The sequence below is a fragment of the Hyperolius riggenbachi genome, chromosome 10 (genome assembly GCF_040937935.1).
Source record: "Hyperolius riggenbachi isolate aHypRig1 chromosome 10, aHypRig1.pri, whole genome shotgun sequence".
Lineage (NCBI taxonomy): Eukaryota > Metazoa > Chordata > Amphibia > Anura > Hyperoliidae > Hyperolius > Hyperolius riggenbachi.
This window is the reverse complement of record NC_090655.1, coordinates 251,271,407-251,283,079: the sequence shown is the minus strand read 5'-3', so window position 1 is coordinate 251,283,079 and position 11,673 is coordinate 251,271,407.

Sequence of the window (11,673 nt, the reverse complement as noted above, 5' to 3'; positions counted from 1 at the left end):
AATGCTGGGAATACACGATGCGTTTTTGCAGCAGACAGATGGTGCGATAGATAATTTCCTACATGTCTGATCTCACGATCGTTTTGTCACTTGATTTCTGATAGAAGTGAATGGAAAAAGATAAGAAAAATGAGCGGAAGATGAGAGAACCGAGCGGCAGAATCACATTGTTTATTCCCAGCATTACAGCAGAACCATGAGTATCGCAATTGAGATTGAACATGGATTGTTGGTTGTAATCCAATCTGAGATTGATTGTGTAGGACCCTTAGAGGTTTTATGCCAGGGAGAAAGCTTTATTCTAAATGACAGTTGTTTTTTCTTCCTCTTCTCTGATATCTGCGCTTTACATACCAAAGGGCAGGTGCTGGAAGTCTCTGGGATAGATCACACCTGGCTTAGCATGTAAGTGTAGAACAAAAGGCAAAGCAGAAAGAGGAAGATTCCAGACACAGGGGGACAACTTCTTGTCTCAAACGCCATAGGAGGTGCTGAGCTGTGCTCACTGGATCTAAAATGAAGCAATTTCATAATTGCTCTTTTTCAAGCTAAACCATAACTCCAGTCCCAATAAAATATATGACTGAATTCCTAGCGCTGAGCCTGCCATGTGGGCATCTTGCACGACTGCGTGAAATACAGACAAATCCAGGTTATAAAATATTAGGTTAATATTTCATGGTAGGAAAATGATGTTTAGTATGAAAATGTTGCAGATTTTTCATGGGTCAGGAGTAGCTATTACTGTATGCTGGTGATGAGCAATGCCGGAAATATGGAAAATTCATTCATGATCATCATTGCCCCTCTATATATAGGGGAGGGTCAGCCGGAAGCAGGGAAGGGGCGGGGCTCCCAATCCCGCCTGTCAGGCAGATTCTTCAAAAGGACAGGCCTGGTGGCCATAATTAATCTCCCAATTTCCATTGAACAGACAACTTGCAAAGCAGCCTATGGAGATAGCTTGCTTAAAGTGAACCCAAGTGAGAGTGATATGGAGGCTGCCATATTTGTTTCCTTTTAAACAATACTAGTTTCCTGGCAGCCCTGCTGATCTATTTGGCTGCAGTAGTCTCTGAATAACACCAGAAACAAGCATACAGCTATCTAGTCAGTTCTGACAATGCTGTCAAAAACACCTGATCTGCTGCATGCTTGTTCAGGGTCTATGGTTGAAAGTATTAGAGAAAGAGGATCAGCGGGGCTGCCAGGCAACTGGTATTGCTTATAAGGAAATAAATATGGCAGCCTCCATATAACGCTCACCTCGGGTTCACTTTAAACTGGCACTCATAAACAAAGAACTTTCACTTGGACTTTAAAGAGGAGCTGTCAGTCATACTATCTCAGGAAAAAAGTAGATAAATACAGGGTACAGTTGGTACAAAAATAATCTGACTCCAACTCCCGACTCCTTAGTTTATGTAACCTCCGACTCCAGATTTCCAAAATTGCTCCGACTCCACAGCCCTAGATAAATACTTGCTTTGCTTGCATAACATATGTATTGCACTGTCAACGTCTAGATTTTTGTGATTTTTCTAAAAAATAGAGAAAATCCTTCTTAGGATTCTCCATTTTAACTGTGTCTATCTTGAAGCCAATCCTGATGTAATTTCCTCCCTTACTCTCCTCTGCCTGGTTGTGTATGCAGTGCCCACCCTCCTCCCAGTCTTCAGGCACTCCCACCCAGCTCTGCAATAGAAAGTTGTCTCAGCATGAGAAATATTGGCCAATCAGAGAAGTACAGAGGTGTGGCAAGGGGAAACAGGAGGGAAAGAAGCTTCAGCCAATCAGGCTGCATTAATTTTGTCTGAGGGGAAAGTAAAGAAGAAAAAAAAAGACAACCCAGCATGCCCTGCAACTTCCTTTGTGTGGCAATGTACCAAATAAGAGTCAGGTAAACTGGGGAATGATCATTTATCAACAAGAAAGGTAATGTATAAGCAGACAGAGGCGCCAAAAGGATAAAATATTCTAAAACGCTTAAAATGAGAGGAGTCAGAGGTGGACTTACTTCCTCCAAGCAGACACACACAAGTGTTGTGTATATTTAAAACAACAAAAATATATTTATATACTCCAGAGAGTGCAAGTGCAACGCATTTCGCGGGCATTTCCCGCTTCATCAGGCAATAGAAACGGAGCATAAAACTTATTTTTCTCTCTTCTTCTTCCACCACCCTTCCCACTTCCCCTCGTTCCCCACTAACTATTTTCCCCCCTATAGACAGTATTGAATATCTGATATTATATTTTGAAAAAGATTTTTTATGCTCATATTATGTACTATGTCAAACCCTGTACATCTGTCTGAGCCAGCCTTTTCTGTCCTACAGTTTTATGCTCCGTTTCTATTGCCTGATGAAGTGGGAGATGCCTACGAAATGCGTTGCACTTTCTGAAGTATATAAATACATTTTTGTTGATTTGAATATACACAATACTCGTGTGTGTCTGCTTGGAGGAGGCAAGTCCACCTCTGCCTCCTCTCATTTTATAGGTTTTAGAATATTTTATCCTTTTGGTGCCTCTGTCTGCTTATACAGTTCCTGAGTCCACCCTTGGTGGAGGGGTGTTGCCCCTTATTTCCTATCTACAAAGGTCGACTTTTTAATCCAGAGTGGGGACAGGTCTAATCTCCTCACCTGATATAGTGGTTACCAGGATGGTAAACCACATTTGTGAGTATAAATAGATACTTGCTTGTCATATCCACATAGCATCAAGTCCACAATGATTGAGCATCGTGCTCTGACTATAGATGTCTGTGACCTGTAGAAAGAAAAGAGAAGTTGGCACTGCTGGTCACTGTATTTAATAGCAAAGTGATGCACAAAAGCTTGACATCCAGAAGTAATGACATGTAAATTGCATACCAGTGCTATGAAGTGGATGAAGGTAGTTGTGGGTGCTGGGGCACTGAAGCCTTACGACCATTTCACACTAACCGCACATCTACAAAGGCCTCCGTAGAAGCGGTTAGTCAGCTTCTTTCTACATGGTGCAAATTAAAAGGTGCTCCTTTAATTCTTTAAGTTGGTTCACCTGCTTCTCCTTTTTCCCCCTTCGGAAGTGGCAGGAGGTTGTCAGGTGTGTATGGCCCAAATACAGGAGGGGTGCCCTTTTCATCACTAAGTCCAATCTAGAGATGAAAGGGCATAGTAGTGGGGTAGGCTCAATTCTGGGGAAGCGAGAAGGGGAATAAAGGGCTGTTCTTGCCCCTTATGGCATAACAGTCCAGGTGTACTGCCTATCAGCAGGACAAAGTCACAGGTGGTATTTGGTCAACTGCGTATTTGCTGTGACATTAACAGGTGGTGATGTCTTGTCAGCCTCCATCATCAGTGCAGCAGTGATGAGAGCAGTCTCTTCTGGCAAGAAAGGGGAAGTAAGTTCCACTGTGCCATCTGAGCGGTAGGGAGATTACTGCCCACATTCTTCTTTAGCAGATCACCGCTAAGGAGATTAATGGGGCAGGTATGAGATGCCAGACACTGCGCAACAATGGTCGCTATCCGTTGTGGACCAGCATACAAGGTCATTGGTTTGGTGTAGGGGTAGAGACATGCTTTCCCACTGGCCCCTACACTAGATACATATACTCCTGCAGGGGAGCTGCGCCAGTATCCACCAAAAGGTAATGTGGTTCCCCCCCCCCCCCCCCTTTCCCCTTCCCCATTTAAAGTAATTTACGGGACTGGGCTGTTTGTGGGTTAGTGCCAGGGATGTACTGTATCTACAAGTGCTGGAGAAGGTAAAGAGGTGCCCAATGTATATAAAATACTCTAAAATCAATACAAATAAAAAAGATGAGGTGGCTTACCTCACAGACGACAACTCACTTTAGGTTGAGAAGTTTTAATGAAAAATGAGCACAGGCAACTCGTTTTGTTGGACTACGCCCACTTCCTCAGGCCAAATAAAAGTGCCGTTATAGTCTGTATGCCGCACTCGGGACGCCTCGAGTGCGGCATACAGACTATATTGGCACTTTTATTTGTGCTTATTTTCCATTAAAACTTCTCAACTTAACCACTTGAGGACCGCCCCAGCCGATGGGCGGCGGCAAAGGCTGGGCCTAAACGACCGCAATACGCCCATCGGCGGCGGCGGGCGTGGTTATGCGGTGATCACTTCAATCGTGACGCGATCAGCCGCCGGCGACAGGCTCCACCCCCTCACGCTGTAACCCGCCGGCCGTTCGGAAACGCCGGTGGGTTACTAGCTGCCCGATCGCTGCTGACAAAGCGTATAATAGGCTTTGTAATGTATACAAAGCCTATTATACAGGCTGCCTCCTGCCCTGGTGGTCCCAGTGTCCAAGGGACCACCAGGGCAGGCTGCAGCCACCCTAGTCTGCACCCAAGCACACTGATCTCCCCCCCCTTCCCTCTGATCGCCCCCAGCACCCCTCAGACCCCCCCTCTGCCCACCCCCCAGACCACTGTTTGCACCCAATCACCCCCCTAATCACCCATCAATCACTCCCTGTCACTATCTGTCAAAGCTATTTTTTTTCTATGCCCTAAACTGCCCCCTGCTCCCTCCTGATCACCCCCCACCCCTCAGATTCTCCCCAGACCCCTCCCCCTGTGTACTGTATGCCTCTATCCCCCCTGTAATAATCCACTGATCACCTGTCAATCACCCATCAATCACCCCCTGTCACTGCCACCAATCAATCAGCCCCTAACCTGCCCCTTGCGGGCAATCTGATCACCCACCTACACCATCAGATCGCCCGCAGATGTGAGATCTGCAGATCATCATACAGACATGATTTAACTGACATTTATCTGCAGATCAGATCCACCAGGATGGATTTTCAGATCTGTGGATGATTGTTTGATCTGCAGATGAATGAAAGTAAAAACAATCATTTTTTTGACAAAATTCATGTCTTTTTTGATGAATATAATAAAAACTAAAAATCGCAGCACCAATCAAATAGCACCAAAAGAAAGCTGTATTAGTGACAAGAAAAGGAGGTAAAATTTATTATTATATTCATTTAGGTGGTAGGTTTTATGACCGAGCAATAAACCGTGAAAGCTGCAGTGGTCTGAATGGAGAAAAAGGCTCTGGTCCTTAAGGGGCGAAAAGACTGTGGTCCTCAAGTGGTTAAAGTGAGTTGACGTCTGTGAGGTAAGCCACCTCGTCTTTATTTTTATTGATTCATCCCTATGGCAGAATTTCCTGCGCGATTTGCCTGTGGGGAAACTCTGCGGAATCGGCACCAGTGGAAATGGGCCCTTACTCCTCTGCCCCCCCCCAAACCCCTCCCCCCACTTCTCGGTGAGAGGAGTCTTGTACATCAAATCCAGGGTGGAATTTCAACACCTACAGAATTTAAGGTGCATAAGATTTTTTACTAAGAGAGTGACCATATCTAAGATTGCTGGTATACCTGAGTGGAGTCAGGTTTAAGACACTCCACCTGCCTGAAGTGGTCGGTTGCCCCTTGTGCAACCCACCTTTGTGAGTATTCCTACTTAGAATCTTTTTTTCAATACTCATCACCTGTGACATACTGCACTATTTGGGCTCCCGTTGTCTTTGTGTTTTTTTTCCCAGGACCACACAATCTGCAAGTGCTGGTTTGCTGTAGGAGAGATAGAGGTGGTGGAGAAGATCCACCGGAGAGTGCTGAGGGAAGTGCAGTGTTGAGTGAGGTATGTGGGTCATCTCCCATCGTTTGGTCTTTCAGGCTTCCTGAGACAGTCTCTCTTAAGATGGCTTCATCTACTGCAGAGCAGACATTGGGCTGTTTCCTGGGCCGTAATTTAGTGGGAGGGTCTGCAGAAGGCATACCTATTAACCTCCTTAGCGGTAATCCGGAGTCAGGCTCGGGATGGAAATCTGCAGCTCGGGGCGCTAATCCCATGCCTGAGTGCATTATATGCAGGAGCTGCTGCAGATCTCTCTGTGGTATTGTTTTTTTTCCTGTTTTTAGCATTTAAAAGCTCGTGAAAAAAATTTCACGACTTTTATACCCTAAATTGGAAATAATCATAACGCTGGGAGATTAGGGCACAGGTAAAGCCGATAAATGGCTCACCCTGCTCCTGCACAAGTCCTGGCAGCACTAATTACTATTTCTCCTCAAGGTCGCCGTGGATAGTGAGGATCGGATCTAACTGTTGGTTTGACGTCTTATCAGTTGTGAGAACAATAGCAAGCAACTTTTTTTGGTTGTTTCAACTTGTTTCACAACAAAAGATGTTTGATAATTTTGTTGCATAAAAGGCCGCTGTTGAGCGTGTGTATGGGGCTGTATAGAAGTGAGACTGGCCTTGCAAACAATTCTTTACTTCCTTTATATAATTGATAGCCCAGTGGCATAACTAAGGAAGATGGCACCTATGGCAAGCTCTGAAGTTGTGCCCTTTTTGGGAATGGAGTGTGAGGTGGTGCGTGCCAACCTAATTTCACATTTATGCTGAACAAAGTAAAAAAACAAAACAAAATAAAAACACACACTTCAAGTGACAGACTCACAAAGGCCACAAGAGTTCCAATGTTTTCGGGATTCTTCCATTTTTGGCCGTTCTGTTCCGGGTCCCACTCCCTGCAGGCAGAATCCCGGGTTTGGCGCCCCACCAGGAGGAGTTAAAGACCGAATACCCGCCAACCGCATCATTGCACTGGCTGCATGCAGTGTGCTATTGACGCAGGCAGCCGTGGGCAGACTGTGCTCCTGGCGTGTATCAGCTGACGTGCGTCCCCTTCACCCTGCGTAGATCAGCGACTCCTCTTCTCTCTGTAACTTCTCCTCCTCAGTCGGCTGCTGCTTTGGTCTCCCTCTCTCTCCTTTCTTCACTCTCCTGCCTGTGTCTTGTCATGTGACACTGGCCAGGGTTTCATGCAGCTCGCTGTCCCCCCTGATCCTTATCCTCTCACTGGGTAATATACCGCTAATTCCTCTTGTGTTGTCCTGGGGTCCTGCATAGCTCTGTTCACTCTTCTATTCAATCTAATTTTTGCCTTAGTGGCATTTTCATTGCCCCCTCTCTGTTCTCCATCTTTTCAAAGCACAGGCACTTTCTTCTCCCTTCCCTCTTTCACTTATTTATCTTTCATTTTCCCCTTGCATTAATTTATAAACTTGTCTGCTGGGCCTACTGATCAATATGCATTCATAGCTCCCAACTGTCCCTCTTTGGGAACCTAATTCCCCTGCCCCTCTTTCCTCCTCATTTGTCCCCCTTTCAGCACTCATACAGATCTGTGTAAATATTTGTATTTATCTACTGAAAATGTATTTTATCGACTCTAAACTTTATTCCAATCCTTTAAATTGATGTATTTCTTATTTTCAAATGTTTATATGAAGGAAAATAAACTAGGATAGAGAGGATCAGGGGGGTTTGAATTATAAAACAACATTTTTCTATGAAATCTTAACATTATGCATGACGAGGGGTGTGGCTTAAGTGTCCCTCTTTCTGATCGCAAAAAGTTGGGAGGTATGGACTCACCCTCACAGCACTACAAGTCACAGACTCCCCACAGAGACACAGCCAGTGGTGCACGGGTCATTTCTGTGAACATGGAATAGCCGTGATTCACAAGCACTTTTTCAGTATTCGGCTTCCGAATCCGTGATCGGTTCTGATTCACGGAATCCAATCACGAGTCAGCTGTGGTTACAATTATTCGGATCGTGATCGTGGGGATCACGAAAAAAATGTTCTGTGATTATCACCCCCCGTCTTTAGTGGTGAATAGCAAAGTCCCCTTACATTGTAGAAACACCAAATTTGCTAGATATGTTAAGAAGAAAAGTGGGAACAAGAAGGAAAAAAAATTCTCAAAAAGACCTTATATTTTTTGAGAAAATCAATTTTAAAATTTCAAAGGAAAAAAGTATACATTTAAATGTGGTAAATGACATTTCTTAGTGAAACAAAACCCGCCGAATTTAGCAGTTAATAGCAAAGGCCCCTTACATCCTAGCAACACCAAATGTGCAAGATATGTTAAAAAAGAAGTGGGGAAAAAATATTGTTTTCCTATTTTTTATTTTTTTTTGTGCTGAGTGTGGGAAATAAAAAAATGATGTGGTGTCCCCCCTCCCGAGCCTCTGTAACCCCCTTGTCTCCCATGCAGGCTGGGATAGCCAGAATGCGGAGCCCCGGCCAACTGGGGCTTCGCACCCTGAGCTATACCAGCCCGCATGGTCCATGGTATGGGGGGGGGGGGGGGGGCTTCGGGGGGAGGGGTGGCCAAGCCTTGCCCTTCCCCCTGGGCCCTTGTCCAAACCATGGACAAGGGGCTCTTCCCCACCTCCGGTGCCCCAGGAGGAGGTGGGGGTGATGACTCCCAGGGGGAGGGGTTCATGGTGGCATCTGGGAGTCCCCTTTAAGAAGGGGACCCCAGGTGCCTGCCCCTCTCCCAGGAGAAATGAGTATAGGGGTATAAAGTACTTACCCATTTTCACAAAGGGTTAAATTAAATAAAAACAACGAAAAAAGTCCTTTAATATTCTTAATTAACCAGAAATACTTACCTTTACCTTTAAAAAAAAATGTTCCCTCGCCAATATCCTCGGTAACGTCCCACACCAATATCCTCTAATCTTGCGATCTTCATTACATCTTGATTGAAGATCTTTACACACCACCGCCACACACGCCACCTCCGCCGAACTGCTCTCAGCTATAGTATAGCTGAGAGTAAAAGCATCTTTAAATTTCTCTCCAAGGCTCCCCATTGGTTCCTTAAGACAGGGATCCCCAACCACCGGGCCGCGGCCCACTGCCGGTCCGTTGGCAGTTGCCAGCTGGGCCACGGCGGGTCTGGCCTCACCCCCCCTCCCCCCGCGGCTTCCGCTCCTGTTACCTTATGAATGGCGGCCGCTTCCTCTCTCAGATTCCCCGCGTAGCTCCTCTCCTCTTTGCAGCATCTTCTATTTACAGCAGCGCGTCCTACGGCCGCTGTAAGGAGGGAAGGAAGCGAGACAGCGGTTCCCATGGTAACGGCAATCGCCGATACAGGAAGCCGCTGCCCCGCCTCCTTCCCTCCTTACAGCGGCTGTAGGACGTGCTGCTGTAAATAGAAGATGCTGCAAAGAGGAGAGGAGCTACGGGGGGAATCTGAGAGAGGAAGTGGCCGCCGCTCATAAGGTAACAGGAGCGGTGGCCGCGGGGGGAGTGGGCTACACAGGGGCAACTATACTAGCTATACTGGGGCACATGAGGCACTATACTAGCTATACTGGGGCACATGGGGCACTATACTAGCTATACTGGGCCACATTGGGCACTATACTAGCTATACTGGATCACGCCATCTATTTAGTGCTACGATCGGCAGCAGCGCTGTACTGGGGACAGCCGTGTGACACGGCTGTCCCCTCCTGAGGCTGCCCAGTGATCGGCTGAAGCCTATGACAGCTGATCACCCTAATTGGCTGGCGGGGGGAGAGAGGGAGCAGGGGAAACAAAATAATAAAAAATGCTATTTTTATTAAAAAACAATTGAAATAAATATTTATATTAAAAAAATAGAGAGCTCTGTTGGTGGGGGGAAAAGGGAGGGGGGGGGGAATCACTCGTGTGTGGTGTTGTGTGGTCCTGCAGCTTGGCCTTAAAGCTGCAGTGGCCAATTAGAGAAAAAACAGGCTGGTCTTTGGGGGGGTTTAACACTGTGGTCCTCAAGTGGTTAAGAAGGGTGAATTCCTGAGCAGTCCTAGGCCCTTGGCAAGGCCTCTCCAAATTTGCAGGGACTCATTAAAGTGAACCCAATGTGAGAGTGACATAGAGGCTGCCATATTTGTTTCCTTTTAAAAAATACCAGTTGCCTGTCAGCCTTGCTAATATATTTGGCTTCCGTGGTGTCTGAATCATACCAGAAATAAGCAAACCACTAATCTGGTTAGATCTGATAACATTGTCAGAAACACATTGCTCAGGGTCTATGGCTAAAAATATTAGAGACAGAGGATCAGCAGGACATCCAGGCAACTGGTATTGCCTAAAAGGAAATAAATATGGCAGCCTCCATATCACTCTCACCCGGGTTCACTTTAACCACTTGAGGACCGTAGGCTTACACTCCCCTAGTGACCAGGCTACTTTTTACAATTTGGGTCACTGCAGCTTTAAGGCCTTGCTGCAGGGCCGTACAACTCAGCACACAAGTGATCCCCCCCCCCTTTTCTGCCCACCAACAGAACTTTCTGTTGGTGGGCTGTGATCGCCGCTGGGATGTTTATTTGTTTTTGTATTTATTTGTGTGGGTTTTTTAAAATAAATATATCTTTTCTTTATATATTTTTTTTTATTATCCCCTCCCTTCCTCCCCCCACCAGCCAACCACAGCAATTGGCTGTCATAGCATCAGCCTATGACAGATGATCGCTTCTGAGCCTCCCAGGGTCTGTCACACGGCTGTCCCCAGTACAGCGCTGCCGTAGATCGCAGAGCTGTACAATGTAAATAGGTGGCGGTTTCGCCATCTAACAGTCTCCTAGCGGCGATCGCAGAGATGCCCGTGCACCAACGTGCGCAATCTTCTGCAAAACCCCACCCCAGGACTTGACACCAATTGGGGTTAAGCGGTCCTGGGGCTGCTGCCGCGTTCACGACCATTTAGTGTGATGCGGTCATTAGGACATTAAAGTGGATCCGAGGTGAACTTTTACACATTGCATAATTGTGTTCCTTTCCTATTGTTTATAGGGCATTCCTCAAGCCAAATACTTTTTTGTTTTTGTTTTAATACTCTAATTCTCTATAAACTAAATAAACCACGCCCACAGGTTTTCAGAGAGCCTTGGCAGTAGTAAGGGCTCATGGGAGCTCAGTCTGGGCAGGAGGAGGGGAAGGTGTTGCTAGCCATTGATTTCAGAGGCAGAGGGGAGGAGGGGGGGATTAGGCTGATGGCTCAAGATACAGATAAGCCTGCCTCTGTGTAATGTTTACAAACAACATGGCTGCTGTCATTGTATTATTGTACTGCACTGTTTGCAGCTATATTTGCTGTGTAAACCATCTAAAGTTTAGATAAGATATATAGAGAAGTTAATTGTTATAGTTAGTTTTTCATCTCGGATCCGCATATCTCGCTGCAAACAGCTTTAATAGAAAATGATTATTTCTTCCTGTGATACAATGACAGCAGCCATGTTTGTAAACATTACACAGAGGCAGGCTTATCTGTATCTTTAGCAAAAAAAACCTAATCCCCCCCCTCCTCCTCCTCCCTCCTCCCCTCTGCCTCTGAAATCAATGGCTAGTAACACCTCCCCCTCCTCCTGCCCAGACTGAGCTCCCATGAGCCCTTGCTACTGCCAAGGCTCTCTGAAAACCTGTGGGCGTGGTTTATTTAGTTTATAGGTAATTAGAGTATTAAAACAAAAACAAAAAAGTATTTGGCTTGAGGAATGCCCTATAAACTATAGGAAAGGAACACAATTATGCAATGAGTAAAAGTTAACCTCGGATCCACTTTAAGCACGGAAACTGGAAGCTCCTGGTTCAGCACGGGGTGCTTATTCCACTGCAGGGAGGCAGTCAAGTGATAGGCAGCCTATTGGGCCAATCAGAGTGTGGGGATCACTTCCTTTAAAATGACTGGACCCAAACCGTCTCAGGGCGGGAGGAGTGGAGCGGGTGTAAAGTTACTAGCACTCACTAAGCTGCAATACAGCAGCATAGCTTGCGCTAA